The 17,296-nt window shown below is 38.3% G+C and overlaps 1 protein-coding gene and 1 pseudogene across 1 annotated transcript in view; both read right to left on the bottom strand.

Annotated features, from left to right (window-relative positions):
• The window catches only part of CTNNA1 (catenin alpha 1), a 179,781-nt gene that overhangs the window by 86,711 nt on the left and 75,774 nt on the right, over nt 1-17,296 (bottom strand). The window lies entirely within an intron of this gene.
• On the bottom strand, nt 16,101-16,882 carry LOC128051250 (voltage-dependent anion-selective channel protein 3-like; annotated as a pseudogene).

Raw genomic sequence — 17,296 nt, 5'->3', positions numbered from 1 at the left:
CAAACACTGAACGTGTGGGACACTGAAACACCTTCAGGTGAGGGTCTGCAACTAGAACCATTGGTAAAATACAGTTCTCAACAAAGTACAAATTTTTAGGAGACAGGTGGGGGAAAATGTTTTACCCAGTATATATTAGATTTTCTCTTTTTTTCTGGAGGATAACGCTTTACAATGTTGAGTTGGTTTCTGCCATATAACTCGAATCAGTCTTAATTATATATATAAACTATATAGAGGCTCCCTCTTGAGCCTGTATTATATTTTCTGTATTGGTATTACAGGGTTTCTACTGGAGAACCTACGATTTCCTGCATCTACAATAACTTTTATATATATAACTGGCTGGTTAGTTTGCTTGGTTAAAAGGCCAGTCATGGGTTTTGGTCATTGTAGAGATCAGATTTGCTCTTCAGGCTCTGAACTCAAAACTTTTTGTCTGTGAAATTGAAAACATCTGTCAGTGGTTACAACTGGTACTCAAAACTATGCGGATATCAGCGAAAAGCATTTTCACTGAAAAGCTAAGGAGAAATCAGAGTATATGTCCCATAAAGTAAGAAATATCTCTAGATACAATATAATATATAAGCCATCCTTATCCCTTTTAAATGAATAGTATCCACACGAGACAAGAAAGAATAAGATGACATCATAACAAATTAGTCGGGGGGGTGGGGGGGGGGGGCGGGGAGGGAAGGAACTAAGAAATGTCTATAGAAAGGCTTAGGGGGATTTTTTTTTTCCCCCTAACAGGAGGACACAGTAGGTCAAATGAATCCCATCCTAAAATTCTTTACTGTCACTGTATCACAAAATGCCTGTATTTTACACTACTGCAGCCAGAGAAGTTTGTCAAACTGTTCTTTCTTTCTCCTCTTCTCTCACTTAAGTTTCTCTCCAGTGATGCTTGGCAGCCTACTCATTCAGCCTTTCCTTACTTGAAAGCTTTCAAGCATTTACAGTTTTCACTTAAGTCTATGGAAGAGAGTATTTCAATAGGCACAAGTCCTCTGTGTTCAGTTCGGGAAAAACAGAAGTAAAAAGACCTATGTCAAGACAAAATAAAACAGCCTCTATTTGTCTCAAAGAGAATGCCATTATTTAGCTCATTTCTTGTCGAAGATTTTTTTTTTTTTAACTTTGGCACCTCTCTCTGATTTCAAGTCTTGTACCAACATTTTTACTTGATTAAAGAAAGAACCTCTTGCTTGAATATGTGTTAGTTACATTCAATGCTTGCATTCAAGAACTTGTATATCCATAAGTAAACTACAGATACCCAAATTCTGCAGACGTAGGTAAAAATAAAAACAAATATTCTTAAAATTATTTACAAGTATAGAAATCCTGCAGATGTGATGTCAATGAGAATTGTGAAAGACAAGTTTACCATAGAATGTTATATAGAAGGAAATGTTCTGAAAACCTACACTAAACCAGCTCTATGATTGGGCTTCTTCCCTTTCCTGCCAAGACAAATGACTTCTAATCCCAAACAACTAAAATAGCCTGTGTGGGGGAAAAAATCTTTTTGGAAAATTATATAGAAGCTCAAAGTTAGGTAATTAACTTTGTACTCAACCATGAAATTTTTACAAAGGAATTTGTACTTGGATTATGTCTATTTATATGATACTCTCATTTAAAAATTCTTTTCCTAGAACCAGAATAAAACAATCTTTTCTCTTTTGGGGGTACTACTTCTGCATATACACACACAGCAATAGCTTATTTAATGAACAGTTATAAACGTAAGTCCAACCGGAAGAAACACTGGAGCATTTACTTCACATCAGGCAAATGAAAGATTGTGATGGATTTGTGTTGGGTCAGTTTAGCCAATTCAGAACTACACTTTCCAGAATTCCCTTCCCTGCACAGTTCCAGTTTCGCCTGTGTAGAAAGCTATGTGCATGTGTATGGGTGTATATAAATTAAAAAAAAATTATCTTTGCCTTTATAATTTCTGTATCGTACAGTTGCACCTGTTAGAAGTGACTCCTAATTTCTTATATTTTAAAAGGCAATATAGAGTCTAAAAAGCAGCTATAATTAAACTGTAGTAATCACCAGTGTCACTGGATCCTGTGAAGGAAAGTACAACGGTGTAAAAAGGAGGGGGTGCGACAGAAAATAGAAGAATGAAGACAGTGAAAAGAGGATGTACAGTGGAAAAGAGGCTGGAATCACTGCCCTGGAAAATTGACAAGAAAGAGATGAAAGTAGCTCCCTGAACTGAGCCTGGAAGCAGGAAATGTTGATGGAGGCAGGGGTCAGGGGTGGCTATTAGCCCACAGCCCCACAGCAAGGCCCATACTCATGAGAACGCACTAAGGCACTGTGAAAAGTGTTGCAATATCTCACACACACACACTCACACCAGTACTTAAAAGGTTAATGCCAGGCCTGATAGAGGCTTCCAGAATCCTGCCCCAGTACAACAGCACGCTGACTGGGCACCACCCACATTAACCAGTTGTACCTATAATGAATATCTCCCTGACTTAAAGACAGAAACCATCCATTCCCATCATAGTTCACCTTTACCCACAAGCACTACAGCATAACTTCCCAAGATGACCAGTTGCCTTGATCAACTGGAAAACCAACTGAAGATGTGAAGTTTAGGGACCTAGAACCCCAGGTGTCAGAGATCAAGCACAATAGTGCCTAGCAATATAAGAAGAGAGGCTCAGTGAGATAGGAGCCCAGTGAAGGCAACATGGGTTCCCTTCTCCTGATTACCTATGATATACTCAACACGGACTATTTTGTGAAAGTATCCCTAAAACTGCACTCCCCAGGCATCTATCACTGGTTACATTACTGCATGTTTTCCAATGGCACAAGGCAAAGAGTACTTTTTGTTTATTAATAGTCTTTCTTCCTACAGCACAGTGTGGCAGTATTTTTACCATGGCTATAGGCAATGCACAATATCACCTAAATTGAATCTAAAAACTCCTTCTGTTATGGCTGAAGTTAAAGGTCCAATATTAGAAAGCAGAAACTACTATCAGTCACAAAAAGACTTATTAGACAGGGTTCCCCAACCCCCAGTAGCGGTTAATAGGCAAAAAAAGTCAGAGGTATTATCTTTGGGGCTCTAAAACCAGAAAGCATCATTCAATGTTTTTTCTGGACAAGAGCCAGAGTTAGGATTTAAAGATCACAGGAATTCTCAGATATGCAAAACTGAAAGAGACTATAGTGAAATGATAAAACCTTGAAAATTATTATAGTGAATGAAGACTACTATAAACCATCTGTGAAGAGAAAAGGTTAATAAATTATGAAGTGTAAAGTGATCTGACACTCCGAAATAAACATTTCAAAGAGAACAGTAAATGCCTATTGGCCGTACAGATAATACACTAAGATGTGCTGTCATACTAGTAATTATTTGTTAAAGAGAAGTAACCTCAATATTACACAGAACAGTCAATAATCGAGCAGCTAGCCTAAGGCTACTCAATCTGACTTGGTTGAAAAACAATTCAGACGAGAAACATGACACAATGACTACATTCCAAGCATGTGAGGTTTACAGACTTCATTACAATAAGGGACCGGAAGCTGATACCCCAGAAGAGAGAATAAAACAGAGGCCTCAGATTAAATATCTAAGAAAGTAGCAGGAAAGCAATGACAAACAGGGGAACAGCTTTCTTAGGAGTGAAAAAAGATAGCAGAAACTTCTGACCAAAAATGGGGGCTATGGAATGCAATTCAGTGGTCATAAGAGCAAAGAATATACTTAAGAAAACACTTCTGGGGGGGGCGGGGGGGGAACCCAAGCAGAAGTCAGGAGATTATCTTAAAGTCTCTTTTACAATTAAGTAACGTAACTCTCAAAAACAGGTATCTTTAATGGTGTGTGTGTGTGTGTACTTTACTGCATCTACAGAAAACATTTCTGGAAGGAAACAAAATATAAGAAGAAAAAAATGGATGGCTAGAGAAAACAGCAATGAAAGGGGACTTCATATATACTCACTATATACTCTTTTATACTTTCAATTTTGCACTATATAAATATATTACCTATTTTAAGAATTAAAAAAACCTTTTATTAGGTAGAAAGCAATACCGTAGTCATAAGGATCTCAGCTTAACAATAAAGACCTACATTTTTCAAAACAAACCTATGAGAGTCAGCAAATGAAACACTTTCCCACTTTCCCATATCATTTCTGAAGCAACTAACCATTAATCCGATGAGTAAGTTCACAGATAACATCTGAAGGCAACTGTTCATATCTCCTAAGTGAAGACTGATGATGTCAGCCACCCCACATGCCTCACTTCTAAGTCAGCCCAGCTTAACTACAAAGATTTTTCCCTTCAGCCATTTTAGAACTCTAAAAAGAAATAAAGATTATAAACATCAAAGGGTAAAGAAACCTTCTAGACTTCACATTACCTGTTCCAGTGTCTTTTTAATACTACATATGCAACACCTAAACATTGTTTTCAGTTAATTATTTAACCAGCTCTAAGGTGTGTAAGGGGGCTTCTCTGGTGGCTCAGAGGTTAAAGTACCTCCCTGCAATGCGGGAGACCTGGGTTCGATCCCTGGGTTGGGAAGATCTCCTGGAGAAGGAAATGGCAACCCACTCCCGTATTCTCGCCTGGAGAATCCCATGGAGGGAGGAGTCTGGTGGGCTGCAGTCCACAGGGTTGCAAAGAGTCAGACACGACTGAAGGTGTGTAAGGAGAAGCCAATGGCACCCCACTCCAGCACTCTTGCCTGGAAAATCGCGTGGACGGAGGAGCCTGGTGGGCTGCAGTCCACGGGGTCACGAAGAGTCGGACATTTACTGAGCGACTTCACTTTCACTTTTCACTTTCATGCATTGGAGAAGGAAATGGCAACCCACTCCAGTTTTCTTGCCTGGAGAATCCCAGGGACGGGGGAGCCTGGTGGGCTGCCGTCTATAGGGTCGCACAGAGTCGGACACGACTGAAGCGACTTAGCAGCAGCAGGGTGTGTAAATTCTCTTAAACAGTGAGCTAGTGAGTTTATTAATAAGACTAGAAAAAGTTTCATTCATAACATCATCTTCTGGTGCTAGAAAGAAGTTTCAATAAACTACAGAAAGCAAATCAACATGACTTGTAGAAAAACAAATGAAAGGACCTCCTGGTGGTCCAGTGATTTAAGACTCTGCGCTTCCAACTCAGACTGGACCCCTGGTCAGAGAACTAAGTTCCCACATGCTGCAAGGGACAGCCAAACAAAAAGCAATAAAGAAAAGAAAAAAAAAAAAGAGAACAAGAAAAGAAATTATATGGATAGTCATAGTATTCAAATTTTTAGAAATCTACTTCAAATGCAGTCACCAAATAAATTCAAAATGAGCAGGAAAGAATAATGAAGAGATTTTATACAGAGATGCCTATACAAAACTCAATTCAGAGAATGAACACTGACAGTCAAGAGCCTCGCTTCTCCATGCCAGGAAACTCAGAATTATCTATAAAGAAGTGTGCCAGACCCAAGCAAAGTATACGTTTTAACAGTAAAGAGAATATATTATGAATCTGGGAATAAGGCCACCAACTTCAGGCAAGATAGTTAAAACAAATGGAAAGAAATAACCTCTGCAACAGTCAGTAGGGGTGTATTTCCTAAAAATTAATACAATATTCAGATATTATTACCAGAATGCACATAAGAAAGAAAAGATTCTCCAAATGAATTTGACCACTGCAAACAGAGAGGAGAGGAGAAGGTAAAGGGAAGAAGGGTAGAATTAAGCTCTTTGACTCAACAGGAGAAATGCAACTACTCTAAGAAATCACTGGAAAGCAGGACAGGTAAAAATAAAAAGCAGAAGCCTTAAAGTATTAACCAATTAAAATTCTAAGCTTCATTAGAATAGCAGTGGTAGTCGTGGCAGTAGTAAGAATAGCAGGGGCTGTTTCACAAGCTCCCAACCAAGCTGTGTGCGTAGGCACAACCATCATCCTGAACTCAGTGTTGAGACGATCGAGACTGGGGAGTGACTCTTCCTGTTCAGTGAAGCTGTCAATAAACAGAACAACATCACTCCACTGACGACCCTTTCAATAAGAAATTTACCTTAATGCCAACAACCCATACATATCAGTAAACAGAGTTCAAAGATCTATGGATGGAAAACAAAGCTTCCAATTAGGTAGATTTCACCACCCCAGAGCAGGCCTCTAAATCCCAACAAAGCAAAAAGAATTTTAAACACACAGAGGAGACACCTGATTTCTCTGCAGAAACATAAGTAACATTAGGTGGAGCCATGGTAAAGAATGAGCCTGCCAATGCAGGAGACTCAAGAGATGCAAGTTCAATCCATGGGTGGAGAAGATCCCCTGGAGTTGGAAATGGCAACCCACTCCAGTGTTCTTGCCTGGAAAATTCCATGGCAGAGAAGCCTAGTAGATACAGTCCATGGGGTTTCAAAGAGTCAGACACAAACTGACTGAGCATGTACACAAGCATTCCTGACAACTTCACAACTAATGAGAAATCCACTAGCCTATACAATCTTTGTCATTTTCAGCTTCTATTCAACTCCTCAGCCCCAGATAAAGAAATATCAACATCATCAGAACTAAACTCCAAGCAGCAACAACAAAACTAAGCTGCTGCTGCTGCTGCTGCTAAGTCACTTCAGTCATGTCCGACTCTGTGTGACCCCATACACGGCAGCCCACCAGGCTCCGCCGTCCCTGGGATTCTCCAGGCAAGAACACTGGAGTGGGTTGCCATTTCCTTCTCCAATGCATGAAAGTGAAAAGTGAAAGGGAAGTCGCTCAGTTTTGTCTGACTCTTAGCGATCCCATGGACTGCAGCCCACCAGGCTCCTCCATCCATGGGATTTTCCAGGCAAGAAAATGGACTGGGGTGCCATTGCCTTCTCCAGAACTAAGAGCTAGAGCTACTCAAATAGTCCCTTTCTATAATCCATTGAAAATTTACTTGGGGCAGCAAACATATGCTCTGTCTCCCAGGACATCAGCTTAAGAGAGACATTCCCTACTCAAAATAGCACCTGTCCACAACTGATCCGAGGGTGACTGTATCTACCAAAACACATCTTTTCTTACTTTCTGCCACTGTGCCTGAAAGTCTATCATCTAGCATTCTCTCTGGGAGTCTTCTTTAAGGGGAGAAAAAAAAAGGGAGGAGGTACAAATATCCCCAAACAAAGTGCCAATAAAAACTGGGGAAAAGAGATTATATTCGTCTATTTCAACTGACATTTTAAGTAAGAAATTATGACAGCTAAAAATGAATGTTTACAGTTTTCCCCCTTGTTTCAGAAAAAGCTTAAGAACTTCTGAAAATTCCTTCCCTCATATGAATGTTTTTGGAGCCTCTAACAGTTTGGTCTGGTAGAAAATATTGGGAAATAAAATGTACTAACTACCTAGCAGGTTAACATAAATGGAAAAACGCTGAAAAGAAGTCATTATGGTTAATTTGAACCCTTGTTAGTAACTAATTTTATATATATTTTATACACGAGTTATTTTAAGCTTGTATAGTTGTTGTTATTTCTATGACGGAACTGAACATACTTCTGAAGTCTAAGAATCACTGAAAGCTGGAAGAAGGCTGATAACTTCTGCCTACACGTCACCATACATAAGCCCCTTGGGTTCACCAAAGTTGACAGATTTGCAATTTAACTCCACAAGCAAACCCTACAGCAGCAACCATGCTGTTTCGGTAGGTGTAGCACAAAGATCAGAAAAAGCCAGTATGACACAAACTGAAGAGCCATATTGTTGATCTACAAGTAATAACCCACAAAGGAAAAAAAGAGTCTGTTATAGACTAACAAAGTAATATTGCTTTAAACAAGCCACTTCACTTACAACCTCTGCTACATCTTTTTTGGGTCAAGTGGGCCAAGAACATAGCTATGAGATATATATATTTATAATTTAATGAGAACCATTATTTCTATCAAAATTCCTCCTTCAAATCCTTTATATTCCTGTGATCAAAAAAAGTTTTTACTCTAAAAAGACTATGTAATTAATATAAGAGCTGATTCCTTTTCATAGTTCTTAGAGTTCTAAGCTAATCAAATTCTAGTGATTATATGCAGAATCATCACATTAAAAAGTCCATAGTATTTAAAATGTGATAGCTTAAGGGCCATCAATATGCATATTGTACAGATCCACCACTTTTTCAGAGACAAAATAAAAAGTCACTCTGAAATGATACATGTTCAATCTGATTTCTCCATTTTTAAAATTATTTTTGATTCAACAATTCTTTACTTGACATATTCATAATTTAGATGAAATAGCCACAGAAAATTACAGGCCATTAGTTTGTTCAACAGAAAGCCAGAAGATTAAAGAGGCCAACTTAAATACACAATGTAGGCTTTTAATGTGGTCAAAGTCATTCTGATGGCAATAACAGACACAGGCCCCACCTCAAAATGGGGAAAACAGTCTTCGCTTCACACAGGATAAACAAGTTGCATGAATCTATAGAAAATATAATTAAAAATACTCATCACATCATTAGGATACATACATGTGAAAAAGCATGTGACTATTTTAAATAGCTTTATTAAGATACGTATTTATGTATTAAGATATATGTATTTATTATAATGTATATATTAAGACATATATAACTCACCCAGGTAAAGTATACCACTTGATGTTTTATAAAGTATATTCACAGATATATATAACCATTATCATTAGAACATTTTTACCACCTAAAAAGGAGCCCTGTATACCCTTTAGCTATCACTCTTCCAATCGTTAGATGTGAATATTTAAGTAGCAACATTAAAGTTTCAATATCCAGGACATGGTGAGCATACTTGGTTTTAAGTTTTAATGCCCTAAATTTGTTGTCCTTTTCTTAAACGTAATTTTTAGTATTCAGTCTAAATTTGCTCCTTAAACCTCCAGAATCACAATTTTATCCACTCTTCAGGTAATTCCTGTTTGTGAAAAAGGGTTTCAAGGCAATCAACTCTTTAAGTACATTCCCTCGTACACATTAATGCACTACCTTTTAGCCCCCAAAACAAACAAAAATACATAAAAACAAAGCCATCAAACACATTTTAAAATGTGTCTATCCAATACTATCTACATAATAAGTAATCATCCTTATTCTATGGCACGTGCCTTTCTTGGGTTTAGAAAAGTAGAAACGGGCTCCAAATCCAACTGTGCCAAAATTAACAGGGCCTTAAAGAATGTTAGACACTCTTTTCCTCCACCCACATTAAATATACACCCCAAAAACTTGATTCACCGGATTTTCGGCTGCCAAAGAAAGTAGACTAGCTCAGTGGCTGACATTTCCTTTTGGCAGTCATTAGTCCTTAATGTGTCGCTGTCTAGAGGCTAAATGCAATGGTTTCATTCCTTTCTGCTTTAGTAGATCATTTTTGGGGGCCTGAGGAAATGTATCAAAGGCTAAAACCACTTTACGAGAATGCTGTTAATCAAAGATGTTATAATATAAAAGTAATATGATTAAAACTCCTCTCTCCATAAGCCGCTTATCACTAGAATCGGAATAGTAACTTTCTACATTGGTGCAAATTAAAGGGGAAAAGCAAACATTTCCCAACACCTCTGTCAGCGAGCCACCCACTAACAGGAGAAAAGAGGACTGCTTCTAGCAAATAAATCTTCCTTGTGAAATGGTACCTTAAGGGTTCTTCGTTCCCATCAAGCCAGGTTTGCCATCCCCTGTACAATAATTAATTGCTGATTCTATATCTATTGTTGTTTCTTCCTTCACCCACTCTTCAATGCCAATCAAGTCTTTCTGTCTTTGAATACCCTATTTGGTATAGTCTTAGACTTGCTCCAGTGTTTTATAATAAAATAATTTCATTTGTGCTTTTTTAAAAAACTTTATTGCACCAGCATTATCTCTTCTAAGTCAGATTGCCCCATTCTGGCTTTTGCCCACAAAAAGAGTGGTTAAAGTGGGGGGGAGGGGGGGGGGCGGGCGGGATGCAACAGTACAAAGAATGTTTATATTCAAACACCGTTTTTCCTAGCTAGAGGCCATGTATTTTCATAATCAACAGTGAAAGCAAGGAATCTGAAACCATTATGGCCAACAAAATACTGTTAAAGCCACCTAAAATTGTGCTGAGGCAACTTCTTAATCAGTAGGAAGTCTATAGGAGGTAAGTCATGTGACGGGGGCGGGGGGGTGGAGGCAGGCCTGGCTAATTACTATCGTTTATTATATTCCATTCAAAGTTTTGAACAACAAAGGCAACATCACTATTAAATTATACAATAATAAAGTATAGATAAGAAACAAAAATTTCTTACTACACATGATAGAGCTTTAAAACTACGATTCAAGGGAGGGCAATGGCTGTGATAATGCTTGAGGCAGTAGACTACGGAATGCCCAGATGAACAACCACTTATGACCTTCTAAAAAAAGTGCTTGCTAACAATTTAGCTTAGAATACCGCATCATTCAATGACTATACTAGTTACACTGCTTTTGGAGAATCAAGGAACTCAAATCAAATACAGTGACAAAGGGTTTACTTCAAGGACAAATGCACAAGAAACCAAGCACAGCTGGGCAACCTGCCTCAGAAGCGATACAGGAAGCCTAGGATCCTCCTCCTAACTGGCTGCACCACTCTCCAGTCTCAAACGCCTGACCCAGTTACCCTCCGTGGGGCCTAACTAATTCACAGCTGCTGCCCACCCACAAATTCATTTTGCCATGACCCCTCATGACCTTGACTTTACCTAAAGGCATAAGCTCTTACTTCAGTTTTCATTTACTAACTGCATCGTTTTCTCATTATTTTTCCATACAAATTCCCAAGAGAATTAATTAACCTAAGAACTGGGGACTGAGAAGGGGGGTAGATAGAATAAAGCAAACTCTTTTAGAGTCTGCAAGACCGACAAATGCCTTCAGAAAGGCTGTAAGACATGGCAAAGACTGTGCCCTTAAATATCTAATGTGCTGGCATCTACTCAAATAACCATAATAACAAGATACGTCTTTTAACTTTTTATTACGGTATTTTTCCAAACACCCAAAAGGATTAAGACTAGTAAAAAGAACTCCCTTATGCAGTATTACCAGCCATCAACTTTCTGCTTTCTTGTTTCATTTGTAATAGTTATGTTAGTTTTGGGGTAGGGTATTTTAAAACAAATCTACAACATCATGTCATTTCATAAGGCATTCATCATAAACCTATGTTCATCTCCGGATGGTCAAATCTTGAGGGTTAAAAGAATTGTCATTCGTCCAAATCCTCAAATTGCAAATATACAGTTACTGGCCTTTATCATCAAAACCCTAAAACTAATAAAACTTTTTTCTTTTTTTGGCTATACCTCATGGGTGGGGAGAGAAGGCAATGGCAACCCACTCCAGTACTCTTGCCTGGAAAATCCCATGGACAAAGGAGCCTGGTGCACTGAAGTCCACGGGGTCGCGAAGAGTTGGACATGACTGAGCGACTTCACTTTCACTTTTCACTTTCATGCACTGGAGAAGGAAATAGCAACCCACTCCAGTGTTCTTGCCTGGAGAATCCCAGGGACAGGGGAGCCTGGTGGACTGCCGTCTATGGGGTCGCACAGAGTCGGACACGACTGAAGTGATTTAGCAGGAGCAGCAGCATGGGTGGGATCTTAGACCAGGGATCGTGGTAGGGCAGAGTCCTAACCACTGGACACCAGAGAATTCCCAAACTACTGTAATTCTTGATTCAGAGAGGTTTTAAGAAAATAATTAATTTTGCACTGGCAGGCAAAACTAAGTAAAAAAAAAAAAAGTTTGATTCGTGCTCTGGAGTTTGCCAAAATGAAAGATCTACAGATAGCAAATAAGAGCTAGTCAATGGAATCCATTTTAACAAATACTGTGATTAGAATTCCACTTTTAAATGGAAGTTTTTGGTAAATGCTACAAAGTTCAATATTGCTTTGAAACAGAATAATTCAACAAATGTCTTATTAATGATTTGAAGTCCACTTCCTAAATTAAGAAATTTTGGTAGCCTAAGATAAACCAAGTTTGAAAAGGTTTAAGGGTACAAGGGATTCCTTTATCACCAAAAAAATGACTCAGTAAAAGTATATATAAATGACCAACTTTAAAAAACTAAACAATTTTCCAGTATTTTCACCAATACAGAATCTTAAAGGCAACATAAACACATACATCTATTTCCCAGCAACAAGTGCATTTATTGTTAGGAGCTTTAAAGATTATAGTTGGGTACACTGATCAAACATCTAGAATTTTTCTTACAAAATATTTCAGGTTATGCAATGTCCATATAGAAACAAGGGCAAGTCAAAACACAGATCTTTTTATTCCTGGAAGATGAGTTTATGTGAATCTACAAAACCAGTAATTCTCCTTCAAAGCAGGGAGAAATAATTCAGGATAAGTAAGTTCTGGAGTTAAATTTAAAGAACTGTTAGCAAGGAAGCCTTGAAGTAAGATGCCACACAGCATCTATAGGTACAAACTGCAATTAAAAATCCAAAGTTAGAATATCTGCAACTGAAGTAAACCAGGAGGTCAATCACTTCAACCCATCTGAAAATAATACTTGTAAGACAATTTACTGACTAGTTATTATTTTAGCATAAAGCAACTCAAGTGAAATATCTTCTTTATGGTACATTTCCAAATTACACCATTACAAAAAGGTCTTATGCTGTTTTCAGAGACTGGCCAAACAAAATCCGTTCTTAGCAGTCTCTGGTTCTAAATACTGAATATTCCACTTTAAAATAAGTAAATTATCAGCTTGGAAGTATTATTTAGCAGTCATCTGATGTGAACACAGATTCAACATTAAAAAAAAAAAGGGACATCCACTCAGAGAAGAAAAACATCACATTCCACTGATTTTTGTGATGAAGAAATACAAAAACCAAAGTAACTTTCAAGAGAGCAGGCATGAAATCACAGAAAAGAAATTTCCTGGCAGCCAGGGCCACATCTGTCTCTGGCAAGGACAGTCTGGAAATTCAATGAGTTCTTTTTAACTACCTTAGGTCAACCAATTTAAATTTTAAAAAAATTTTAAGATCATTGGACAGAAAATATTAGGGTAGAAAGTTATGATTGATAAGCTTTTAATTTAAAATTTTTGTCCTATATGGGTATTCTAGACAGACAGGGTTATTTTATTAAAAAAAAATAAAATGCTTAATTTGCTACATTTAAACAATGACACTATTTTCAATGAATCGATTTATTCTCAACATGACAACTTTGCCAAAAGTAAAAAGAATAGATGAGGAAGGAGGAACTGTATTATTAATTTTCCAAAACAATACCAATTTGCACATGTACACAGCATTTTCTAGTTTTGTGCTCACGTCAAACATGGCATCCCTTTTCCTTTCCACATTAAAATGAGGTGGGGTGGGAATAAGATCTTCTGTCAGCTAAGATTAGATGCCTGAACTACAAGATGATGCAGACTGAGGGTGGAGACTGCTGCTTTGGCTCTCTGCTACAGACAGAGCAAGAAACCAAGGTATCACACAGAGCCAAGAAGACAGGACAGCAGCTTCAGTCACTGACTACCCAGATCCCTGTTCACCTTGTTCCAGGCTACAGTTAATTTAATGCTCTTTTCTCTCAAGGCGTTTTCGTATTTTTGCATTGCCACCATCAGTTTTCCCATCTTCTTCATTTCGCTTGGTCTTGAGTGGTTCTCTGTGCCTTCTAACAAAGTCAGGCAGAAGGGCAGCTATTAATGGCTGTCTCAAAGCTGAGAAAACAGCTATGGGGGAGGCCATTGGATCAAGCTTTACCTATTCAATGTAGGCATTATTACCTACCATCCTTGGCATCACATATGAAAGGGACCACCAAAAATAGCTCTGGACTAAAAATCAGAACTCTCAATTCTAATCTTAACTATTCTTACCTGGGTATGATCAGAGCCAAGTTACCTCCAGGTTTTAGGCTGTTTTGAAAATAGGTGATTGGTTTTAGTTCTGATTAAGATGGAGTAAACACATTTCACCCCGTCTATCCCAATGAATGCAACTAAAAACCCTGGAGAGAATACACAGAGTAGCAATCTTGAGAACTGAAATGAAAAAGGGCCAAAGTCACGATTACAGTTGGCAGACAGGGCTGTATCCGTCTCAGTAACTATCAGAACAAGCAGACTCTAAGTAAACAAATAAACAAACAATCAAGGTACAGAAGCACTAAACCAACTGAATCGGTCAATGTCATCAACCTGAATCTAATTAGCATATATATTAAAGGAACCCTCCAACCAACAATAGCAAAAAACAACAACCCACAGTCAAGTACAGATAGAATATCACAAAGGTAGCACTACTGGGTCATAAAACAAATCTCAATAAATAATTTAAAAAACTAAAGTCCTGCAAAATATGTTCTCTGACCATACTGAATTTGAATTAAGCTAGGAATCAGTAAAGGCTTCCTAAGTGGCACAGAGATAAAGAGTCCGCCTGTCAATGCAGGAGATAAGGATTCGATCCCTGGGTTGGGAAGATCCCCTAGAGTAGGAAACGGCAACCCACTCCAGTATTCTTGCTTGGATAATTCCATGAACAGAGGAGAATAGCAGGCGCCAGTCCACAGTGTCACAAAAAGTCAGACACAACTGTGCACACACATACACAAGAAATCAGTAACAGAAATTTGACAAGAAAATACTTGGAAACTAAACATACTGTACTTACAAACAATCCACTGGTCAAAGAGGAAAACTCAAGGAAAATTTTTAAACATTTTAAACTAAACAAAAATGAAATATGAAGACAAAGCAGGGCTTATATGGAAATGTGCCCTAAATCTTAACACTAAAAAAGAGAAAAGGTCTCAAGTCAATAACCTAATTTCCTACCTCAAGGAACTAGAAAAAGAACAAAATAAACCTAAAGGAAACAGAAGAAACAATGAAGAACAGAAATCAGTGAAATTGAAAATAACAGAGGAAGAACACACACACAATGAAACCATAAAGAGCTGGTTGTTTCAAAAGATAAATAGAATTGATAAACCTACAGCAAGACTGGCAAAGAAAATAGAGAGACTGGACACAAATTACCTACACTAGAAATGAATTAGAGAATATGGCTATAGACTCCCCACAAACACTGAAGGGATAATAAGAGACTGCTACAAACAATTTTCTCGTATAAAACTTGATTAAATGGATAAAATGGACCAATTCCTTAAAAGCAACTAACTTTAAGAATTTATCTAAGAAGAAATATATAACCTAAATGATATCATATCCAATAAGAAAAACTGAGTTTGTATTTTAAAACCTTCAAAAAAATTAGTTGGCTGGACTAGATTAAAGCTTGGCAAACTTCTGTAAAGGGCCAGATAGCAAATACTGTGGGCTTTCAGGGCCATTCCATCTCTGTCACAACAACGTGACTATGTCACTGCAGTGGGAAAGCAGCCATGGACTGTACATAAACGAACGAGCATGGCTACGTTCCCATTAAGTTTACAAAAACAGATGGCAGGCAAGACTTTACCTAGTAAGTTTAATTTGTCACTATGATCACTAATGTTACTTTCAAATTCTAAAATTTATAATTCTATACTTTCAAGGTCAAATATCACTGATAAATAGTTGAAGAAAAAGGATAATGCAAACACTATCACAGAGGTAACTGGCCTTCCCCACCCCCCAAAATGTGATGGGTTTATTTTACTCTGATGCAAAACCAAAGATTTCTACTACCGTACAGAGATCAATATATTACCAGATCATGAAAAAGTGGTGTGGGACATGCAGGACATGATGGTCAACTCCTTTGTAACATGACACTACACCATCACTGAAGAACACACTAAAAAGAAAAGTGAGGAACTGAACTGAAATGTGGACGAACGTGACAACCTCCAGGCATGCCTTTAAGCACCTCCCTTAAGATGGACTCGGTACCTGAACTTCAGTGAGGGCTGGATTACAGGAGGATTACAATTCTTTGGAAGAATAAAAAGTTCACACCTTCGAAATTTAAGGTCAAAACATAGTGGGTTCATTTCTTTTCACCTCCAGGAACAAAGCTGATGCTTTATTCAAAACACATTAAGCTTCTAGTTCAAATCCCAGTGTGACCTTGTGCCCTCCTCCACTGAAGTTCTTTCCATCGATTAGAGCTGACAGGGTCAGTTTCACTCCTGGTCAAAGGGTCTGAGTGTAACCCAGTCCCATCAGGCTGGCATTGTATACTATAGCAGAGAGAGAAGTTCTACAATCCGGCTTGTACTTAGCAACAATGCCAAGGCAGGTGTTGTTACTGCCAGTTGTCTATGCAAGGTTTATTGACATTTCAGTCTTCTCATTCACCTTCTGGTAGATCGACCCTCCAAACTCAGTGCCATCATTCACAAGAGTGTGCAGCTGGAAGTCTGTGACCTTGTAACCCAGAGCACAATTACTCTGTGACAGTTTGGATTTGGCTGTGTCAAAACTCATCTGATAGACAGCAAGCCAACCTTCAAAGGCCAACACAGTCCAGCCACAGATGGCTGGTCAGAAAAATCTACATCAACATTACTGCCAAAATGGAAACAATCCCATTAATACGAGGCCTTCAATTTCCCACTCTTCTTTCCTGTGTTCGGTACAAATATGGGATCAAGATCAGTTTCAACCCTTCAGCCAACTTATTCTCCCAAGTGATTTCTGTCTGTTCCACTTCTGGGTGAAGGTCAGTCCACAGATCCTGTATTTGGTCTCTAGGTTGCCTGATGCTTTCCTTTTATCAGCACAAGCATGACCAGAAGTAGAAAATTTCACTCCACTACATGACTTGGTTCTCAGATCTATTTTGACCATGACATATCCATATCCTTTGTTGAAGACATCTTTGGCAGCCTTTCCTAGGTCACAGTAAGTTGGTGTGTTACATGTATCTCCGACCAGAGTGCCTGTTCCCACCGCCAGGGCATCACTAAAGGTCTTCTTCGGACCAACACTGTTCCTAACTGACTGTTTTGATCAAGACTTGCTACAAGTATATACTGTAGTAAACAAAGTACCCCCCTCCCTCCAACAACTCACTCTCTCAGTCAAACTAGTCCTAAGTGAATCATTACCTCAAAAAAAAGAATCACATTATTAAGGTAAAGGCTAAAACTCAATCCATCTGCAGCCTGACACTGGACAGGCTTCTGGCCCTGCTCCATCATCCTAATTTCAAGAGATTGCTCCACTACTGCTCCATTAAGCCAGTGCCATCTTATCTAACATATAAACATGCATCTTTCTGTGTACAAAAG

This window comes from Budorcas taxicolor, chromosome 7 (genome assembly GCF_023091745.1).
Source record: "Budorcas taxicolor isolate Tak-1 chromosome 7, Takin1.1, whole genome shotgun sequence".
Taxonomy (NCBI): Eukaryota; Metazoa; Chordata; class Mammalia; order Artiodactyla; family Bovidae; genus Budorcas; species Budorcas taxicolor.
The sequence above is the reverse complement of the archived record's forward strand: the minus strand, read 5'-3'. Positions and strand labels throughout refer to the sequence as shown.